Genomic DNA, 23516 nt, shown 5'->3' on the forward strand with positions numbered 1-23516 from the left:
GGAAGATGGTCATTGAAGACACTCTATATGGAGTTTATCTTCTTCTTGACAAACATAGCCATTTGGGCAAGAAACTGCTCTTGCCTGGACTGCTGATAATATGTTACATAAACTGGACATGCAGGACCCATAGGAAGATGACCACTGAACTTTGCAAGGCAAAATGGTTCTTCAGGTTCCTGCTTCACAGAGGAGATTGCTACAGGGAGAAGCGACTAAAAGTTTCTAGGTCTATTGGCTGAAGATGGATGCTCCAACATTACAAAGGAACTTTGAGTGATTGTCCAGTCAGCCAGCTGTCTCTATCATTCTAGATTTTTGGAAGTTGCTTACAATGTACTTCCTGTTTACTTGGGTAATATTATATCCTTCTGAGGTCTTTGATGTGGTTGAAGACTAGATAGTTATAATTTTCCTTGGTTATGATAAAAGATAAATTAGATATGAAACTTTAAACTCATAAATATAGGATACATACAATATTTTCTTTAATTTTTTCAAGTGCTAATGGACTAGATATTGTAATTCCTGCTTTATAACTGTTCTATTATATGTAATTTTACTATGTTAAAGTTAAAACCTTCCTTTTTGATTAGACAGAAAAGGGGAAGTGCTGTGGTATGGTGATATTTTGTCCCCCAATATATTGTGCACCCTAATAAACTTATCTGGGGTCAGAGAACAGAACAGCCACTAGGTAGATATAGAGCCAGAAAATGTGGCACACAAACCTTTAATCCTATCACTTGGGAGGCAAGATCCATCAGGATCTCTGTGAGTTCAAGGCTACACTGAAAACAGCCAGGCATGGTGACACACACGTTTAATCCCAGGAAGTGATGGCAGGAAGCAGAAAGGTATATAAGGCATGAGGACCAGACACTAGAGGCTTTTAAGCTTTGAGGCATTTTAGCAGTAGTTCAGCTGAGATCCATTCAGGTGAGGACTCAAAAGCTTTCAGTCTGAAGATTCGTGGGAACAGGATCCAATAAGGAGTTATCAAGGTGAGGTTAGCTGTGGCTTGTTCTGTGTCTCTGATCTTTCAGAATTCACCCCAATACCTGGCTCCTGAGTGTTTTATTAATAAGACTATTTAAGATTCCTGTTACACTGTGGGATGTCTTTCTGTATGTTGTGAATATGTGTTGTTTTGATTGGTTGATAAATAAAGCTAAATTGGCCTATGGGAAGGCAGCTTAGAGGCAGGCAGAAATCCAAGCAGATAGACAGGAAGAGGAAAGGCGAGGAAGAAGAGACACCAGCTGCTGCCAGGAGAAGCAAGATGTGAAAGTACTGGTAAGCCACGGCCATGTGTCAACTTATAGATTGATAGAAATGAGTTAAGTTATAAGAGCTAGCCAGCAAGAAGCCTGCCATATACCATGCAATTGGTAATTAATATAAGCCTCTGTGTAATTATTTTATAAGCAGCTGTAGGACCACAGGCCAGGCGGGACTGAAGAAACCTTCTGACTACAAGTTCTTCTTGTCCCAAGGCTTTTTCATGTGACAACCTGTCAAGAATGGCCTTTATGTACAATTGTAGAAGGTCTATAAGAGAAATAATTGGATTTGTTCCCTTCCAAGGTTGAAAATTCTTTTAACTTAGTGATTAACCAAACTACTTATTTAAAGCTATTAAGGTAAACAATATTCAAATGATTTTTAATGTATAATTCTTTTTGAAACAGAGTGTCACTATGTAGACCTCAACAGACTGAAATTCTGTAGACAAGGCTGACTTCAACCTCATAGAGATCTAACTACATGTGGGGAATGGAGGAAGCCCTGAATGTGTTAGGTCCTGAGTGAATGTGTGTTGTTGACCTGGGCACAGCCATATCAAGAACCCTGGCCTCAGACCCAGAGGGAAATAGGAAGGTTTCACACACATCCCCCATTTGGAGGAAGGGGCAGTGAAGCTCAGAGTGAATGGAAAAGCTTTCCTCTGATCCATTCATGGATGTTAACAGTATGTGCAGAAAATATCCACCATAGTTTTTTTTTTTTCCCTCCAGATGTTTACAGCCTGGAGACTGCTCCCCACAACAGAGCTACTTGTCCTAAGAGTGGCTTAATCTGTCTTCTTGCTCCAGTTTATACCATAAACCTTTTCTTCTTGTTTATCTGTATATAACAACCCCACTTCCTTATTCAACTCTGTGTAGCAAACATTCTGAGATTCTAGGGTGCTATGGCTTCTCCATCCAAGAGCCCAGTCCACCAGAATCCAGACACTTTTCTCTGCGTCTGTCTGTCTGTCCTTTCTTCATTCTCATATTACCCATAGTCAGGCCTAGTCCCTGGGAGCTGTGCAAGTACTCAGCACCTGCCCCCACCTCCATGGTCCTTCAACTAAAGGTGTGTACCACCACACCCAGCTTAAGCCATAGCTTTAATCATACAATGATATATTTCTTATCTTGAGCATTCTATATGAAAGTTTGTTCTAGGAAAATGATCACCCCCTATTCCTATCTATCCTTTCCACAATATGTAGAATACTAGTTTTGTTTTTTACTTTTTGTTATTTAAAACATTTCATGCTAAAATAACTTGGAAGCAAATATTCTCAATAAAATCAAAGAGGAGAGTAATACAATTCTACACACTTAAAGTTTTTGCATTTTTATAAATACTATTATATTATATAAAAATATACAAATATAAATATTATATATTATATACATTTATATGTTATGTAAATGGTATGTAGTCTCATCTATCTTGGTGCAGTTAAATAGGACATTATTTAAATATTAAATTAATATGAAAAGACTTAAAAAGATGTGAATGGCATTGAAATAATTAAGCAAGCCAGTAAGTGCATTAATTAGGAGCATAATATCACAAGTTCCTCTTGTAGATGACAAAACAGAAAAGTAGTAATATGTACCTTTACAACACTGAGCCAAGTTTAATGACCTCACTTCACCTCCTTTGTTCACTGAATTGCTGGTGCCACAAACTTTTGAGAATTAAAAAGAAAGGTTACAAGATCTTACTGAAAACCTAGTTTAAATTTTTTATTTTAATCTAATAACTAGCCTTTTGGCAATATTTTTGACATAAATAGGCTAGGGCATTCAAACTGTTGATAACAGAGAAAGCACATCAAATACTTTCTTGAGTTGTCTTCCTCCTTTATCCATTAAGGTTGTTTTATGAGTAATTGTATATGAGGGTATATATGAGGAAGATACTACAGGTAGAATATCAAATATATTTTGAAGCCAACTATGCAGTAAAAGGATTATATAAGAGGTAAGGCAAATATAGGTTTGTTTTGTTTTGTTTTGTTTTGTTGCTGTTGCTTTGTTTCATTTTTGTAAGACCACCAAACATAGGACATCCTGGCTTTAAACTCATTATATCTATATTTGTAACTATATCCATCTATCTATCTATCTATCTATCTATCTATCTATATATATATATATATATATTACACATATATATCTATGTGTATATAAGTATATGTATAGACATACATATACACATATATATAACAAGAGCATGCACAAGCACTAAGGCTGACCTTGAACTCCTGATCCTCCTGCCTCCACCACCACAGAGCTGGAATTACAAGTGTATGTCAACATGTCCAACTCTCAGACATAGTCTTCAATGCTGGTGATGCTACAAAGTCACGGAATCACCATCTTCATACCTGTAGCACACCTTGATTTTTCACTAGTCTAATCTTTAAAAAAAAAATAATACAATGATTCTTTTCAAGGAAAACTAATAGTAAATTAAATAGTACCAAACAGTTCCTTATTTGTGAATACATTTCATGTATTTCATGGAAGAATTTATGTTTTTATTTATATCAACGAAGTATCTGGTACATAAATGTCAATTCTTAACATTCTGATGGTTATATAAATATTTCCTGGGATTTCCTCCTTTCTTATTTGTATCACCAATTCCCTTTTTTTCATTATCATATGGAAATGCTATCCTATTCATGTTCCATATACATATATACATATACATATATATGTGTGTTTGCATGTATCCCAATGTGGGTATGTATACACCTATTTGATCCATCCATCCCCCACGATATTATTTTTTTCTCTTTCCATTTCTTTAGAGCAAAACTACTCAGAAGAATTGACTGTATTTATTCATTGCAGTGTTTTTCCTCTTGTACCTCCACTTACCAGGCCTTTGTTCACACTCCTTCAGTGAAATAAATGGAAAAGTATGTCCTTTATCCTGGGTCATGTGGTTGATGCTCAATATTGATTTCTGATTTGGCCTCAGCAGCATTTGATACAGCTGGTGCCACCTTCCTCCATATGTATCATCCTTACTGGGCTCCAGGGTACCAATGGCCCTGATTTCCTCCTCATTTTTAAGTGTCTCTGCTCCTCATGTCATTTTCCCTCCTCATATGATTAACTTTTTTTTTTTTTATATGTTACAGTTCTCTCCAATGCGATCCTTTGGGACTCTTTCCTTAGAGAGAGCATGCCCTCGTGTTCATTGCTTTTATATCCATTTAAGTGTTTATAATTCCCAAATTTTCTCAAACTGGCCCAACTGCCCTCTGACTCTGAAGCATCTAACTTATGTATTCAAGGGATTACAGGAAAGGGAAACAATCTCAAACTGTGCATATCTAAACCCTAATGGCTGCCTGTTCCTTCGTAGCCTTCCCTATCTCAGTCAATGGCAGCTGCTTCCAACTGTTCAGGCCACAGCCATTAGAGTCACATGTCTCTTCCTCTCTGCCACGTGATGTCTATTCTTTTAATGAACCCCACAGCTTCTGCCTTCATAATATATCCAGGACCTTCACCTTCATGTCCCTGCAGTGTTATCCTTGTTAACTACGAGGCCTCTGTGATTATCAAGGCTCTTCTAACTGCTTGTTCTATAACACTGAGAAGAAGTCAGCCATTACAAAAGCCTATGCACTCAACCTGCCCTTCCTTACACTTAGGTCTCCCTCCTGATGCCTTATTTCTGTAGTGCCATTCAGTGTTTCTTTCTGTCCGGCTTACTCAACCCTAACCAAGCTGCATTCTGCATCAAGCACAGTCTACCCTGGCTCTTTGCTTTCATTCTTCTTTTGGCTGAACAAGTTTCTTCAAGATGATTGTGTGCTTGTTTTCTTAATAAGTCCAGGTCCTTATTCTTGAGCACACTATAACCACATCCAACTATCTCCCTGTTTCATATCCCCTGTTCTTTTATACTTTTCCTGTCTCTTTGTTTTTCACTATCTAAGATGCCAGTTTAACTCTATTCATCTTGCAAGCATTTTTCATTGCCTTACACAGCTATCCCCCTCCTTACCACCGAGCTCCTGGCACAGCACATCATACATGCACAACTTGTTGAACAAAATGTCGTATTAAAGTTCTGATGAAGAGCCAGGAGGCACTTTGAAAGGATTGGATCACTTCTTGGTGAAAATATTAGAAAAGACTTCAAAGGGCAAGTTTCACGTGATTGAAAATGTGATTAAATGACAGGCAATATGCCTGTGTGTATGGGGTATGTGCCCTGTAGGAAAAGGCGACAGCATGGTGCTTGAAGGGAGAGATCTGTGGCAATAGAGGCTGCAATTAGAACATTGTCATTCATATTGGCAGGAACAGAGTAAGTAGAGTAGACTGGGGAGGTAGCTCGGGGCATGTGAGATAAACAGAGTGCTTATTCAGTTCTTTGAAGTGAGCTGTGCAATGCCTCCCTTCCTTGAGCAAGCAGGCAGATTCCTGCCATTTCACATTTAGATATGAAACCTGCATGAGGAAATTATATGCTATAGTTGTAATATCTTCCTCTTCCAGAAGTCGCGCAATGATATTATTTTTTTGCTTATCATGTTGGCTAAAGAAAATCGAATCACCAAACCTCATTTCTTATTGATGTGGACCAGACATCAATTGCAATTTTTAGAATATTCTAAACACTATTTTAAACAAACCAGAAAATAATTAGAAGCATATTTAAAAGTTGCCGTACTCCAAAGGGATCTTTCGAATAAATATTACACTAGAATTGTTCTTCTATAGAGTTGACCTAAATTTGAGTCAGAAAAAGCAATCAGTCAACTCATGTAAGAAGGCTTCAGAGGAAATTCTACTTATAGGTAGTGATATCTCTGTCTCAAATATGTGCTTCTATTTATCTGCCTGGTTTAAAGAAGCAGGCATATAGCTCAAATTCTCCAAGACCTGAGAAGGTAGTCTCTCCTAACAGGGCTATTTTTCTTTGAGACTGTTTCTCTTAGTGGTTATGAAATCAAGGACTTTGGCTTCCACTAGAGTCTCAATTTGGCTTCCATATCTATTTTTCTCAAATTACAGATAAATAGTGACTTACAAAAGCACAAGTAAATCAACAGCAAACACTGGTAATATGATCAAATTAAATGAGAATATGAAATGGATTGCTCCAAAGTAGCACTTCAGATCTATCAAGTGTAGTTTGTAGAGGTTGCTTATTTGATAGCAATCTATTCCGCAAGCAAGTGCTTTTACTGACACTTAAAAACCTATCTAATGCTGTAGATGATCAAATTTACATTATCCCCCAGGGGTAAAGATATTAATAATAATTGTTGTTGATACATATTTATTGGATACTTGGACATGTCAGGCAGGTAGCATAAGTTTCCTGATAAAATAATTATGAAGATCCTCTGAGCTACAATGTATCAGAAACTCTAAACAACAAGGGAAATAAGTGAGGCAAGGTGATGCTCAGTACAAGGTCGTAATTAAATGACACAGCAGGATAACAATCAAAGGCCATTTGATCCATGGAATCTTATTCGAAATTTTTTTTTCTGTTACATCCAGTTTCTCTGGCTATTTAAAAGTGAGCTCAGGATCTGGCACTAGTCATCACATATTAGATGATTTGTGTTGTTCCTTCTGAGTTTTGTAAGTCTCATGAATTTACAATTTTATAGGAGAGGGAGTAAACTATCTCCAATAGACTAAGGACCTGACATGTCCAAAGTCTTTCTTACCTGAAAGATTAGAGTTCTATTTTCTGAAAAACAAAAATAACTATCCAGAGAGTGATTTCAGACTTCTGCCTCAACTTCTACCCACCCAAAAGTCTGCCTGGGCCTGCCACCTGTCCCTTCTCTCTAGGAGCTACTCTAGACATACACCACCATTTGTGTATCTTAAGAACATATATTAAAATACTGTGCTATGCCAAACTGGAAAATCTCTAAAAGAAATGGATATATATCCTACTAAAGTTAAATAAAGATGGAGTAAATAATGTAAGTATATGCAAACATCAGATAAAATCAGGAATTAAAAATCTCTAAATGAACAAAACAAACAACAACAAAAAACAGGGTCAGGTGGATCCAGCACAGAATTCTAATAGACCTTCAAAGAAGAGCTAAAACCAATATTCCTCAAAGCACTACTTAAAATAGGAAAGGAGGAATATTTCAACATTCTTTTTACAAAGCCACTATTACTCTGACCCTCAAACCAAGCAAAGCCCAAACAAACCAGCAAACAAAAAAATAAAGAAAGAAAGAAAGAGGAAGGAAGAATGAATGAAAAGTATAACCAATATCTCTGATGAGCATAAATAAGAAATTTTTAATAAAATATTTGCAAACAGAATTTAAGAGCACATAAATTATCTGCCATGATCAAGTCACTTTCATTCCAGAGATGGAGGGATGGAGCAACATACGTAAGTCAATAAATGTAATCCATCATATAAATAAACTCAAGGACAAAAATCATATGATCATTTCATTATATACACAAAAATGTCTTTGACAAAAGCTAACATTCCTTCAAATAAAGTCTTGCATAATCTAAGGACATGGGGGACACATATCTGTTGTTGGTTTTTTTGTTTTTATTTTTTTTTAATACTTGACTCTGGAGGGCCTGCCACTCAGCTCCCCAATAATCACATGGAGGTTTATTCTTTCTTATGAATGCCCAGGGTTAGCTTGCTTTGTTTTTAGACAGCTTTTCTTAAATTATCCCATCTACCTTTTGCCTCTGGGCTTTTATCTTTCTGTATTCTATATACCTTTTATTTCTTTCTTACTCTGTTGATGGTTGTGTAGCTGGGTGGCTGGCCCCTGGAGTCCTCCTCTCCTTCTCCTTTTCTCCCTCTTCGATCTTCTCTCCTGAGATTTCTCCTATTTATTCTCTCTGCATGCGAGCCCTGCCTATCCCTCTCCTGCCCTGCTATTGACCATCTAGCTCTTTATTAGACCAATCAGGTGTTTAGACAGGCAAAGTAACACAGCTTCACAGAGTTAAACAAATGCAACATAAAAGAATGCAATGTATTTTGCATCATTATACAAATGTTTCACAGCATAAACAAATGTAACACATCTTCAATATGTGTTCCATAGCACATATCAGTATGATAAAGGCAATATATAGCAACCCCATAGCCAACATAATGCTAAATGGAGAAAACTTGAAGCATTTCACTAAAATCAGGAATAAGACAAGGACTTCCATTCTTTCCACTCTCATTTGTTATAGCACTTGAACTCTTGGGTAGAACTATAAGACAAAAAGGGAGATAAAGGGGACACCAACAAGGAAGGAAATAATCAGTCCTTGTTTATAGATGACATGATTCTACACATGAAAGACACTAAAGATTCTATCAGAAATTTCCTACAGATGATAAATAAATTCAGAAGAGTAGCAGCATACAAAATTCTCATACAAAATTCAGCAGACCTTGATATACAAAAGAAACATACCAAAAAGAAATCATGGGAACAATCACATTCACAATAACCTCAAAATTATCTTGGAATAAATGTAACCAAAGAAATGAAAGACTTGTACAATGAAAATTTTAAGACACTGAAGAAAGAAATTAAAGATTATATCACATGATTGAAGGTTCTATAATACACATGTATTAGTGGATTAATGTTGTGAAAATGGTCATCCTTCCTAAAGCAACCTGCAGAATCCGAGCAATCCTTATCAAAATTCCAATACAGTTCTACCCAGAATTGAAAAGCAATCTTATATTTCACATGGAAGCACAAAAGACCCAGGATAGCTGAATTGTAGAATAACTGATGGAGGTATCACCAACCTGGATTTCAAGAAAAACTACAAAACTACAGTGATAAAAAAAACAGCATGGTATTGGCATCAAAACAGCAACTTGGATCAATGGAAGAGAGAGCCACAGCTGAGACAATACCTCACTAAGATTGGCCTGTAGGCAAGACTATGGGACATATTGTAAAATATGATTGATGTGAGAGGGTGTAGTGCCACTCCAGGGCAGCTGGTCCTGGGTTGTATAAGAAGGCAGACTGAGCAAACCAGAGAGAGCAAGCCAGTAAGCAGCACTCCTCCATGGCTTCTGCTTCAATTCTTGCCTCCAGATTCCTGCCTTGACTTCCCTCCATGATGGAGAACTGTAAGCTGGCCTTACACCCTTCCTTTCCAAGTTGCTTTTGGTTATATATTTTATCACAGCAATAGAAACTCTAAGACAAGGACTCACATGTAAACTACCCTCCTACAGCCCCCTGATTTCTACAAAAAATCCAAAATTGGAAGAAGAAAGCCTCTTCAACACATGGTACTTATCAAGCTGAATAGCTACTTGTATAGGAATGAAACTAGAATCTTATCTTTTACCCTGCACAAAACTCAACTCCAGATGGATCAAGGACCTGATACCCTAAAATAAATTAAACTGAGAGTTCTCAAAGGACATAGTACAAATGACTGAAAATGATTTTTTAAATGATCAACATATTTAGCCATCAGGGAAATGCAAATCTTAAATATTATTTAATATTTAATTTTACCTCAGTACAATAGCTAAGAGTAAAATAAATAAATAAAAGATAGATAGATAGATAGATAGATAGATAGATAGATAGATAGATAGATAGATAGATGGATAGATAGATAAATAATAATAACAACAGAGGAGAGATGCAGGTTTTGATGTAGGGAAAAGAGAACAACTATTTGTTATGAGTACAAACTGCTGAAGTCACTGTAGAAATCAGTGTGGAGGTTTCATAAAAGTTAGAAATAGATCTACCACATGATCCAGCTCTACCACTTTTGGTCACATACCCAAAGCACTATATACCCCACTACAGAGATACCTGCTCATCCAAATTCGTTGCTGCTCTGTTCACAACAGCCAGAAAACTGAAACAGCCTAGATGTCCATCAACAGGTGAATGAATAATGAAAATGGGGAAAATGTATACAATGGAATGTTAATCAGCTGTTAAGAGGACAAATTTTGATGGATGGAGCCTAAAAACAATCATTTGGAATAAGGTAATCCAGACCCTTAAAGAGAAACATCACATTTTCTCTTAATGGATGTTAGCTTTGAATCTGGAATGTGTGTCTCATTTTGAAAACCCATGTATGTTAGAAAACTAGTAAGGGGACCATGGCATTTGGTTTTAAAGTAGGGAGAAACAGAAGCAGGGATATGGGGGCAGGTGGGGCAGGTTAGAGGAAAGAGTGTGGTGATGGATAACTAACACTAAAAACATTGAGCAATCTTATGTAAACATGTAGTGGCAACCTGAAATATATACATATACACACATACACAGCATATACACACAGCACACACACACACACACACACACACACACACACACACACACACACACGTGTGTATTAATTTAAATGGAGTTATTATATAAGAAGTCAACAATGCCCCTATAAGACACCACAGGCTATCAAATCAAATGCCCAGTACAAGGAATGGGTTACCTTTTTTTGTGATATGTTGGCCAATGGGGCTCAATAGACTCCTCAAACATTACAGGCTATTGCCATTGCTCATGATTATCCTCCCGAAGTTTATGGTAAGCCCATATTGCTGAAGATAGCATATACTCAGTCATATACCATGTAGAAATCAAGCAGGTAGTTACCTAGAAGCTTCACAGTGTTAGAAGGTGAAATTCATGTGACTGGAGGAGCATAGAGTGGGGAGATAGACATGAAATCTCACCACTAGCTGAGACATTCTGTTTTTAATTCATTGGGTAATCTCCATGCTGTTTCTCACAGTGGCTGTACAAATTTATATTTCAATCATCAGCTCCACTGTTCACATTCCTACAAGATTGTCCTTTTTACAATAGCTGTTTGTGGTGATATATTATGTCCCCCAATATATTGTGAATCCTAATTAACTCATCTGGGGTCAGAGGACAGAACAGCCGCTAGATAGACATAGAGGCCAGAAAATGGAGGCACACACGCCTTTAATCCTATCACTTGGGAGGCAGACATCCATCCGGATCTCTATGAGTTCAAAGCCACACTGGAAACAGCCAAACATGGTGACTCACACCTTTAATTCCAGGAAATGATGGCAGAAAGCAAAAAGGTATATAAGGCGTGAAAACTAGGAACTAGAGCCTTGTTAAGTTTTTAGGCTTTTGAGCAGCAGTTCAGCTGAGATCCATTTGGATGAAGACTCAGAGTCTTCCAGTCTGAGGAAAGAGGATCAGCTGAAGAACTGGTGAGGTGAGGTGGCTTTTTCTGCTTCTCTGATCTTCCAGTGTTCACCCCAGTACCTGGCTTCAGGTTTAATTTTATTAATAAGACCTCCTAAGATTCATGCTACAGCTGTTCTTGCTGGGGAAAGGTAACATCTCATATCTTTAACTAGCATGTCCCTAGTGTTAGGGCTGTACACAATTTTTCTGTGTATCATTTTGTTGACTACCTGAATATTGGTCTTTTTAAAAAAATTCAGTTTAAGTTCTATTGTCCATTTTAAAATTAGGTTTTCTGTGTGTTTTTATGCTGTTTTTGGTTTTGAATTTTTACATATTTAGAAACTAACCCCTTGTCACACATAGACTTTGCAAATATTTTTCCTATTCTGTACATTGTTTCTCTACTATCCTCCTTTGTTCTAAAGAAGCCTTTTAAATTGATGTAATACTATCAGTCTGTTTCTGGGTTTATATCCTCTGTTATTAGTGTGTTTTGGGAAAAAAATCCTTGGCTATTCCAATATCTCAAAGCACTGGGAAAATTTATACTTCATCACCTGCTGTAATCATTTTTTTTTTTACAAATAATAATGCCTTTGGTGAAGGCATGACATTAAAAAAAATAGTAAGTATTTACATGAAAAAAAGACATCAAGAACAAGTATCCTAGTAATACTCACCCATTTTCACACTGTTTTACTCATTTATCAATTGACTCATTCATTCATTCTTTCACTGGCAACTGGGTCTCACACTATAGACCAAGTTGTCCTAGAATTCACTGTTGAACTATGGGTGACCTTTAATTCACAGCAATCTTCCAGCCTCAAATATCCAGGTATGAGCTCCCATATCCAACTTTTTGTTCATTTTTCATACAGGGTCTTTTTACACAGTCCTTTGTATCTGGAATGTTCTATATAGTCCAGACCGGCCTCAAACTCACAGCAAGCTGTATTGCCTCAACCACTGAAGTGTTGAGGTAACAAATGTGAGCCACCAGGCCTGGTGCTTTCATGCTTATTACCAACACTTACTGGAGACTGAGTGGCTCAACCAGACCCACTGTGTAGGAGCTGGATGTTGGAGCAAATGGTTGTCCATAGCATTTCGTAGAAATGAAGGTTCGGGGATTCACTTTGCTGCTAAGAGGCTGATGCTGGAGTCTGCTGGAAACAGTAAAGAAAAAAAATATAGTTCAGGTTTTAGCACATTCTGATAATTATGCATCATAGGGACCTTTCCTTCTCCCTGCCCATGGATTTTGCTTACTGTAGTGGCCATATCAATGTGTTGTTTCAGCTAGACCATTTCCTCCCCCACAGTCTGGTTCTATTATCAACTTCTGTTTGCTTTGGCATATAAATCTGAGAAGCAAATTCACGTGCATTCATTGGAGTACCCTAATATGTTAACCTTTTAAAACATCATTTGCCTTGTCGGTGAGGTTTTATAGAAATCGATACTAAGGAGCAGTAGGTGGAAAGTGCTGAGGACAGCTCTTAGAAAGAAGTGATCTTAAGGAACTCTCAGGTCTGGGTGTGTCCAGCATATGATTTTCTTTGAGTGATTATGGAAGTTTGCTCCTCACCTTCCTCATTTATAACTTGTTTAATTACATAAAAAGCTTTATTTGACTCAGCAGTCATTAAACAAATATTGACTGGTTATTAAATACTATTCTTAGTCCTTAGTGCAAGGTACTGAAATAACACAACACCCTATCCTCAGTGGGCTCCAGCAGAGCTATATATACAAAAGCACACATAAACACTCTCCTTACTTTAGGAGGTGTTCTAAAACAAACAAAAAAACAAAAACAAACAAACAAAAACCATGTCCTTGATTCTAGTCACATAGGGATTGAAGTCTACATGTTCAGTGAACTCAAGATCCTCAAAGCTACAGAAAGGATCCAGACTGAGGAGGGCAAGAGGGTTCTCTTGGCTAATACCAAGGGAGAAAGAGAAGATAAATGTATAAAAACATTCCTGGTTTCTGGTTTGGGGAGGAATGTTCTGAATGGTCTCACATGCAGTGATACCCAGTTTGTCAAAAATGTCCTTTTAAAGATAAAGATATTTTTGTGGCAACTTTTTATAAAATTATTAAATGGTCTGAGATACTGTTCTAGAATAAATAGGTCTGTGACTTAAGGAAGAAATTATTGGAATGCATTGTTGTTTTAGTCTACTTTTTATAATAGGGCACAGAATTACAGCAAAAGCCCACTACACAAATTGAAAAGTTCTAGAGTTCAAGAGTTGACTGCACTGTGAACTGACTGTTAGAATTTTAGATGTGCTTTTGCTTCAAAGATATATTGACATCAAGATCCCCTGAAAGAATAAAATCATCCTTTTGAAGTCACTTTTAATATACCCTACACCATATAGATTGTTTCATTTGTCCAGGACATTTTATTTCTGTCTGAAGTTTCACTGAACATCGACCTTAACTAGAGCCTACTGAAGACTGTAAAAGTGAAGATACATGACAGCTTTGATGATGTTGGAATTTAAAGGAAGTAAAGGAGTGCTAGGTAATTTTCTCTATAGAAAGCAAGATGTATATTTTAGGATCACCATGTTTTTTCTCCTAGATTAGTAATTATGCAAGCTTTCTTATCAATTGAATACACTACAACAAAGAAATCACCTTAATGAATAGACACACTTGTCATTCAAACTGTAATATTTCAACATTATTCTGAAGATGTATTCAAAAGGAAAAATAGTATCAGAATGTAAAAATGTCTCTTGCTATCATAAATTCAGAATTAAAAAGTAGTTTAATGAATGCAAATACATAAAGCAGAAATTCTGAATCTGATTTTTAGCATGCTAGCTTTATAATATTGATGTTTTACTGCCTCAGCACAGCTCACCAAAAAGGCAATCAACAAAAGAAAGAGCAGCAACAGAAAAATCAAACAAAAATCTTACTTCTGCTAATAATATGTGGAACTACAAAATATGAAAAGAATGTCCAATTCTTGGATCCATATAGGATTTTTGTGATTGTCATATTGTCTACCAAGCATCAGGTATGTTCAACCTGAGGTCATCAGGTTGTATGTGGATAAAGACAATCAAGAATGCAGCCTAGTATAAAATTATAAATTCACTTTTAAAATCACAATTTTGTAATTTTTTGTAACTTGATTTCATAATTTTCAAGGATGAACTTTTTAAGATAACAATGCAGTGTTGCAGTGAGAAAAAGCTGGGTGAGTCTGGCAGACTGGCAGGTTGAGGTGAGGATTTATACAGAGTATATTCCCAGGAATTTATCTTTTCACAGGGGTGTGATACCTTTCTCTATTCATTTAGTGTGGTATAACAGTTTACTTTTCCCTCAGACTTCCTTCCTATATGTTATTATTTCCATGTAGTATCAAAATTAAGTCCTTTAATTTTTAGACAAATGAAAAAATGCAATTTTTTATGAGAAAATAAAAAGTAAGTCAGAACACATATTTATAATATAGTATTTTCCAAATTCTTGTGAGTATTCTCACCTTTAAAATAAAGGCCATAAGGCATGCAAATAAAAGGTTAATCTTTCTAGTTTAGGCTACCTTAACCTTCAGATTTTCTTGACAGTATCACTCACCTGATTACACCATAACTTTTAGATTTATTAGTTAACACCAGTCTTTTCACTCCTTACTAGACTGACTCATGTGGGCAATAGAACATTAAGTCAGTTCCATGGTGTATGACTCGATAGAGTGAAAAAATAATCACTAGGTTAGGAAGAATGTGTTGACTCAAGCTTCAATCATCTGCCTTATCTTCTTTTATGACCTTTTGGAGCATCACACTTGTCTTCTACAAACATGAAGACCACTGTGAGTGCCTTTTCTGTCACAGAGACGAGTTAGAAAGCCTGATGTAACAAATATGGACCTGAAAGTGGATAAATATATCAAGGAATGCTTGCCTATTTTACAATGTATCACTAATAGTGAGTCTAGATTTGTTACTGTGTGAAGGATCCTCATCAATTAAAGGAAAAGGAGCTTAGCTGAGAGACATAGACAGTCTATATAGAAACTTATTTTGCAAATCAAAGGGAAAGGTGTACTCTATATGAGGGATGCCTCACGGTGTAATGGTGCTTGTGCTGTGAGTTTTTAAGAAGCTTTATAATATTTATTAAATGGATTGCATACTTATTTATGATTGTAATATGACCCTTTCCCATTCTCAAATCATGCTAGACCAGATCTTTCGTAATCCTCTAAAGATTCCACAAAGGGGAAGTGTTAAAACCTCATTACAAATGATATAATGGTGTCGGGAATATTTAAAGAAAACAGGAATTTCATTTGGTGCTTTATCTGTGTCATTTTTAGAGACAAATTTTTACACAATTGTTACATCCAATATCTCCATTTTTAACATTCCAGGCTCTGCCAATTCTGCTTCTACCAAGATTTTTTGATCAAGCAAATGGGACCAAGAAACTATGAACTGAGAACTCTGAAGTCACAGATAAATAAAGAATTTCTTCCTTATTGTTCTCTTGTGTACTTTTGTCATATCTATGCACAAGTAACAAATGCAAAGCTTGCCTTTAACTCTTTGACACTAAACAAAGTAGTCTCACACAGTGACTGGCATAGGATTCTACAAAATACTCAATTAAAAAGGATAGACAGTATCACTGATAAACCCTCTAGCCTAGCCAAACACGTGTCAAGAATTTTACCTTATTGTCTTTATAAGTCAGGGATTGTGTTTTACTTATGAAACAAGTGTCATCTAAATAAACAATAAGAGTATTTTCAGTGTCACTCAGATATGAAGAACCAAAGCCAGGCAAAAAATTGTGGAAAGAAGCCTTTTCCACTTACTGAGACTGTATATTAGTACAGCTAGTGTGAAAATCTATGGATACATTTATCAAAGACTTAAAAATGTAATTACAATGTGACTCAACAACCCTATGGATGTGTATACAGCCATAAAGAAATGAGATCAATATGTTCAAGAGATTTCTGCACTCCTGGGTTCATTGCCTCATCACTTACAACAACCACGAATTATAAGCCACCTAAGCGTCTACCATCTGATGAAAGGATGAAGACAACGTGGAATTCATACATGTTAGGTTACTACTCAACTATAAAAAAGAATGCAGTCCTGTCATCTATGACTGCATGGGTGAAAGTAGAAGCCAACATGTTTAAATAAAAACCAGAAAATAATTACAAAGTGATCTTGTTCATATCTGGAATCTGAAAACAGCTGATCTGAGAAGTTGATGCTAGAAAGGTGTTTAGTACTCTAATTTATATGAAAACACTAATGAACACTGCTATATTCCAGGTTTTTTTCTTTTTATATAGGGCTTTATTAAGTTGTCCAGGCTAGTCTTGAACTTGTGATTCTCCATCCTCACTCCCCAATTATCTGGAATTACCAGCCCTTCTAACTAAACTCTGCTGAAGTTTTTACCATAAAGAAATTATAACTTTTCAAAAAGACAGATATAGTTAAGCTAGTTTTAAAATTACACAATGTATGTATTGAAGCAAACATTGTTGGTACCACTTAAAGTCTTGTTTTTATGAGCTAATGAAAATAAAATGTAATTTTTTAATAATTTACTCTAGTTTTTATATTTATGTGTATGTGTGTTTTGCCTGCATGTATTTATATGCACTACATGCACGTGTGAATGGTGAGAATCGAATCTGGGTCCCCCAGAAGAACAGCCAGAGCTCTTAACAGCTAAGCCTTCTCTCTAGCCCATAGTGTATATTTAAAAAAAAAAACAATAATAAAACATTAGGAGAATCTTGAAAAATGCTAATTTATTTATTCTTGGGTTGGCCTTGAAAATCTGCAGTTCTAACATGCTGCCAGGTGATGTTAATCTGATTAATGACACATGATTAATTCTGACTCTAGCTGGAAGTGTTTTTTTTTTTCCATAAACATGTATTGATATGGATACATAGTCTATTAATTATGCATAAGTTGAACTAAACAAATAAAACGCATAGCAGGATTCTTTCACCACAAATCTCCACCTGGCACTTTAGCAAAATAGCTCAAGCCAACAAAACAGCTGCTGTGTACATACTGAACTCATTTTGATGGTTTTAATCGACATGGTAACAAAAGACCAACCATCCTCAGAGGACTTCCCTTAATTAAGAACTGGGGATTGCTGAGTGAGGTCCCCACTCCCTCTTAGTCAAACCTGTTTACACCACCAGCCAAGAACTAGAAACTTACAGGAGAGATGCCAACCAGTGAGAAATAACTTCAGGTGCTAGGTTTGATGATTTGAATAGACCTCCCATGGGTGATCAGAAGGGGTTTTCTATTACCATAGCAAATATATTCAATTCTACTCTCTCAGTTGGATTTCCTTTTCCTCTGCCTTTTCTAAATTACTACCGGTGGAGGTTGACTATAGCAATTTTTCAAGTAGATTGCATAATGTTTTCATATGGCTAACTTGCTCCCTTGTCTCCTATCTGAATCTATTTTTTGTTCTCTTGATGAAACCACTTAATTTTGGAAGTGTGTTAGCCTAGAGCTGTGCTACATGTGTCTCAAAAAAAAAAAAAAAAAAATCCTTGCTCAAGACTATTGATTGCTGTAATGTTTGGCTGCAGCCAACGGCCTACCCTTCTGATGCCATTGTGATTTTAGTGACTTACAACATCCTATCATCACAAATTTGTACTGGTACTTGTAGAATTTGTACCTGAATGACACTGATTAAGCAGTTGGGCCCAGAAACTCATACATAAAGGCTGCCATTTCTCTCACTGATATGGAAATGGCAGTTTTCATCTCTTGCTCGACTATTTCATGATTGGCTTTTTACTGCATTTTTTTTTTTGTAATTGTGCTTCTAGATGCAGCTCAAATCCAGTTACCACAAACTCCTGGAGAGAATCTTTCCTTTACCACCATGCCTAGACTGTAAGTAGTGTCCTTGTTGCAGTAGTGGAACCATGAGCTGCCTCCAAACAGACCTCTGGGTATTCATACATTTGTGCTGCAATGAGATTTACTCCAACAGGATTAAATGGGAGGGGCCGAAAAATAATAGCCCCAACATTCAAGACGGCGAATAACATTTTTTGCATAATATGTGAACTCTAATCCTAGTGCTTCCCCTAAGTGGATTTGTTGAGATATAAATCTTTAATCTTCAGAATGATGTTTATTTCTAGATTTCTAGAAGTAATTCTTTGCATGCATACCTTTTCAGCATGAGTAATTTGAAAATATTAATTAATTTAAAATTTGCTGTGTCTCCTTTCCTCTCTAAATTAAGTTAAAATTAATAATTGAACAAATAACAATAACAAAACAAAACAGTACTTCTGCTAAAGTCACTACATATGGGATTTGCAACTTCCAAAAGAAAGAGAACTCTAGAAGTCAAAGAATACACTAACAAGACATTTTTATCTTGTTCAACTCAAAAATTGTTGTTTTTCTTTGTAGTACCATTTAATGCAATTTTCTTCACTTGTTATTCTGTAATAGTCCTTTTTTGCCACAAGGCCAGTGTAATTTTTCCCTCTTACAATTGAAAAGATACAAAGAATAATAGCATTTTACTTTCTTAAGATTTAGTAAAGATGTGAATAAGTACAGAAACTTGGCAGGTAAATTGGTCTAATTAATACACACCTTAGTCACATGTTTCTCACTTTGATTTGTCTCTTTTTTTATGCTAACGTAAGTCTTAAGGACACCTAATATCCTAATGGAAGCAATGCTCATTTTCACAGAAGTATTCATGAATTATTTCCTCCATGCTGGGAAGTTTACATGCTTTATCTAACTTAATGTGGATAAAGTCTCCATGACCTAAGCACTAACAATATTGAAATTTTATAAATGAGAAAGCTGACAGAACGGGGTCTAGTTTCCTTCCCAAGTTCGTCAACATTATAAACTTTATTATTATAAAGTCTATAATAAAGTCTATCTGAGCTAGCCTTTCTTACCCAGGACACTAGGTGGCTACACACGTGCCTTCTGTTATAGAGAAGCAGTGGTCAGCTCACTGGCAGGAACTGCTTAATTCTCTGTAGCTGATTGTGTTCCTTTCATAAGTGTGACTTGTAGATTTGTCTGTTTAGTGCGTAGTAAAGTCCATCTGCTTCTGCTATCCCTTGACTAACACAAATGTATTTTCTCATGACTGATCTACAGGGTCAAGATCTGGACACTCCAGACCCAAACTAAAATCATCTACGTTATTAAAGAGCTATAGGAAACTATAAGCCTCAAGGTACTTGATGTTCAGAATTCGAACTAATGTCATTATAAAACTAGTTTGCAAAGAAACATACTTTTACAGTTGGTCAAAAGAAGTTAATGAATGTACAGCAGTTATTGGCAGGGTTTGCTCATTGTAGGGCAGACATTTCATCTGGCTGAGTAATCTCTCTAGTGCGTGGCTCTTCGTTAGCACCTTCTAGCATGGATGTCTGTGGAATCTGAAGAAAGCCTTGTTCCACACAGAGAAGGCCTATTTCACAGTCATGGAGAAAAGACAAGATGTCATAGATAGGAGGACAGGTTCTTCTGGGGTTGACAAGGAGGCTGTGGAGAGAGTAGACCCTTGTTGGGGTCCAAATGATCTGCAGTTCCTTTCTCAAGCACCTAGGGGGAATGTACTTCAGGACTAATGAAGCCACAAGGGCATGGAAGTACAGAATAACTCAGAAAAGGGGGTGAACAATGTTGCTTCCAGGAAGTGCTGAAGGAAGGATTCAGATAAGGGGTCAGAGACTGTTGGTCAAGCTCTGCTTCCTTAGGGAAGGACAGGGAATCAAAGAATTTTTAAGAAGTAAGTTCCCTGTTCCAATAAAAATGGAACAGCACAGTTCAAAAGAACCTGCTCTTTATATAGATGTTATTAAACATATGGTCAAAACAAAAGTTTTAAAAGTTTCTATTAGTCAAGTTATGGAGTTTTTAAAGTTTATTCAGAAAGTTTGCCCTTGGTTTGCTATGGAGGGAACATCTTTGTGGTTATCTCATTCAGGATCCAAGAAAGAGACAACAAAATATCATAATTCTGATGGGCACACCTTGCAATGCCTGACTGTAAATCACTGTACACAACTCCCTAAGAAATGTAAAAAGGGGCCACTGGAATTTCCTGCCACTGTGCTTCGGGCCCACTAGCAGTGTGATTCACTGGGGAAAAATAAAAGGAGTTAACTTACAAAATGTTTATGGGTGTGGGAAAATGTCCACTTGGCTGAAATTAACAAAGGAAGCCTTGTTGACAGTGTCTACGGTGCCACACCAGGCTCCTGACACGAAATTGGAAATCCCAATAGGTAATCCTCTACCTCTACTTCAATCCCAGGACTTGGGACAATTTTCCTTATTCATCTCGCCAGCCGTTCCCTCCCCTTCCTGATCTAACCACTTGTCTCGTCCCTCCTGCTCTCTGCTTTGTGAACTTTTAATATAAAAGCCATCCTGGTATCCCAGGAAGCTTCCTCTCATCCTATTGGGCCCCCATCAGGTGGAAAGGGATGCCTTTCCTCTGTGATTTGGGACATTACTCTCTGACGGTAAGTCTTCCAGTCAGTTTGGAGATGTGCCAGATAATCTTGTTACCATGCCACTTACAGCCTCCGCTTCTTCATAACTGTTCTCAGCTCTTTCCTGGAACTCCTTCACTTCCTCCCAAGAGCTGACTGCACTCTTCAGTTCTCATCTGATTCTAAAAATCTTTCCCTTGTCGTTTCTCCTGGCTTTCTCGGGAGACAGTCTTGGTCGTTTGGAACACTTTTTCCCTTTTCACCCATGGAGTGGCTATTTTGGTTTCTTTGCTGAGCCCATTTTCATTCATGGTACACTGTAAAAGGATTAGTAAAGTTGCCAGTCTCTCTATGGACTGTATCTATGATGAAAAGTTTTATTTTGATGCTAAAAATACTTCAATTCAAAAATCATTATTTTTAATGGCTAAACCTAACAGGGATGGACCATAAAGTCTTAGTCTTATAAAAGCTATTAACTTATTGTAAACTGTTAAGGAGAATTGAAAATACAAGTTATTGGCTAGTCACCTTATAAATGATCAAATTCTTTAATATGTTCAAAATCATGCTTATAGTCATGCTAAATACTAATGTAATTAATTATAAAAATAAACCTTACTTATTTCTCTAAGTTTGCAAAGTTAAGCCTAAAACAAGTAACTAAAAATAAAGTTTATCTATTCAGATATACCTAATAGATGACTCTCAAATGCTTCAGGGATCTACAAAATATGACATTTAAAATGTTTAAGCTTCCAAATAGATAAAACTGCCCCAAGCCCGGCTTGCTAAGAGAGCTTTGCTCAAACTGTGGACACTTTGGGGTTGACCACCCTACTTTGCCTGGTTAAAATGAGGTCATTCTCCTAAGTTGCTTCTCTACAGAAAAAAATCTCAAACCTGTTTCTGGCAACCAAAGGCCTGTGCTGCTTTGTATAAGAGCTGGGGATTAAAGGCTGACCTGTATGAGAGCCAAAGACCTACAATTACTGCCCTCCAAAGAAACTATGGAGACCACTAGGAACTGGGTAACCTGTCTAGGTAATGGTTTTCTGTCATTCTAATTGATATATAGACCATTTAGATTATATTTCCAGTTACAGTTTGTTCTTTTCAGATCCCTGAGGATATCAACTGATTATGGTTTTAAGAGCAGCAAACATCCAGTTCCTTTTGCAAGACTTTAGCTGCTTTTCAGTTCTCTTTTTGTGCAAAAATCAGGCCACAGGCCTCACTTTCCTAAAGCTACTACTAGATCTAAAAACAGTTTGCTTTGCTATCAGATTCCAAAAAGAAATAAATTCACCAAACAGGTTGCTTTTTTTAAAAAAAAGTAACTTTTTAATATTCCTTATTTCAAGTAACTTGTTTTACAATAACTGCTTCAGTAATCAACCACCTATGTCTCATAGTAAACAACTGGATTTAAAAACAGATGTAAGACTTAGAAAACAATGTCTGAAGATAAAAAAACATAAGCTATGGAAATCTAAAAAATGTTTAAAGGTATAAAAAATACAACCTAAGGTATATAAGTACAAGTTATAGATGTCTGAGAACACAAAGGCTTGGGTGATGGAGGTCTAAAATTATATTTTAAGGTATATGGATATAATTTATAAGGCTATAAAAATGGCTTAAGACATATAAAAATGTTTCGGATTTCTTTCCCTCACTATGCTATTGTTATATTAAAACTTCAAAGGTTCAGAGTTCTAACATTAAAGAATAAAGTTCTGAAGCAATTAATCCAGCTCTGGTAAATACTGACTATTAATATAGTCATAAGCTCAAGATTTTAAATTTCCATTTAGTTGTTTTCTAAATATAGAGTTAAAAATACTTCAATACTTCTCATTACACTGAAAACATTTATCTAATCTATATATACCCAGTCTTCTAAAGAAAATTGTTAAGGTTTTTATCCGGAATTATTTTTAGGTTCACAAATTTCACTATGATTCAAAAGCATGAGTCTACTGCCTTTTCTACAATGTAAATTTCAATACAAACTACAAACAATGATAATGGCAACATGCTAACACATCTGTAACTTTTGCCCCAAAATAAATAGATAAATAAATAAAAACAAACAAACAAACAAATGTTCATATAAGCTTCAGGAGTTCGACTAGGATCCATTTGTCACAGGACAAAATGGACTCCAGATAAATACTGCCAATCAACAACCTGTTTCCCCACCTGCCTATTTCTGTAGGGGATGGGACTTCTTCCCATTTCCCTGATTTTGGGACACCCCTCCTCCCGCTGCCATAACCATGGACCTGAAAGTCTCAAATATACACCTAAAAATTAATTTCTCCCCTAAAAGTCCTTAACTTTATTTCCTGTCCTTAATGTACATCTGTTCCAGCAGGTTTCCAATCATTGAAAAACTACAGACTGCTCCAGTTGCTGGCTGTGTGTCCCTAGCCCCAGATGGTCTTGCAGAACCTGGACAACGAAGGGAAC

The sequence above is a fragment of the Peromyscus eremicus genome, chromosome 7 (assembly GCF_949786415.1).
Source record: "Peromyscus eremicus chromosome 7, PerEre_H2_v1, whole genome shotgun sequence".
Classification (NCBI taxonomy): domain Eukaryota; kingdom Metazoa; phylum Chordata; class Mammalia; order Rodentia; family Cricetidae; genus Peromyscus; species Peromyscus eremicus.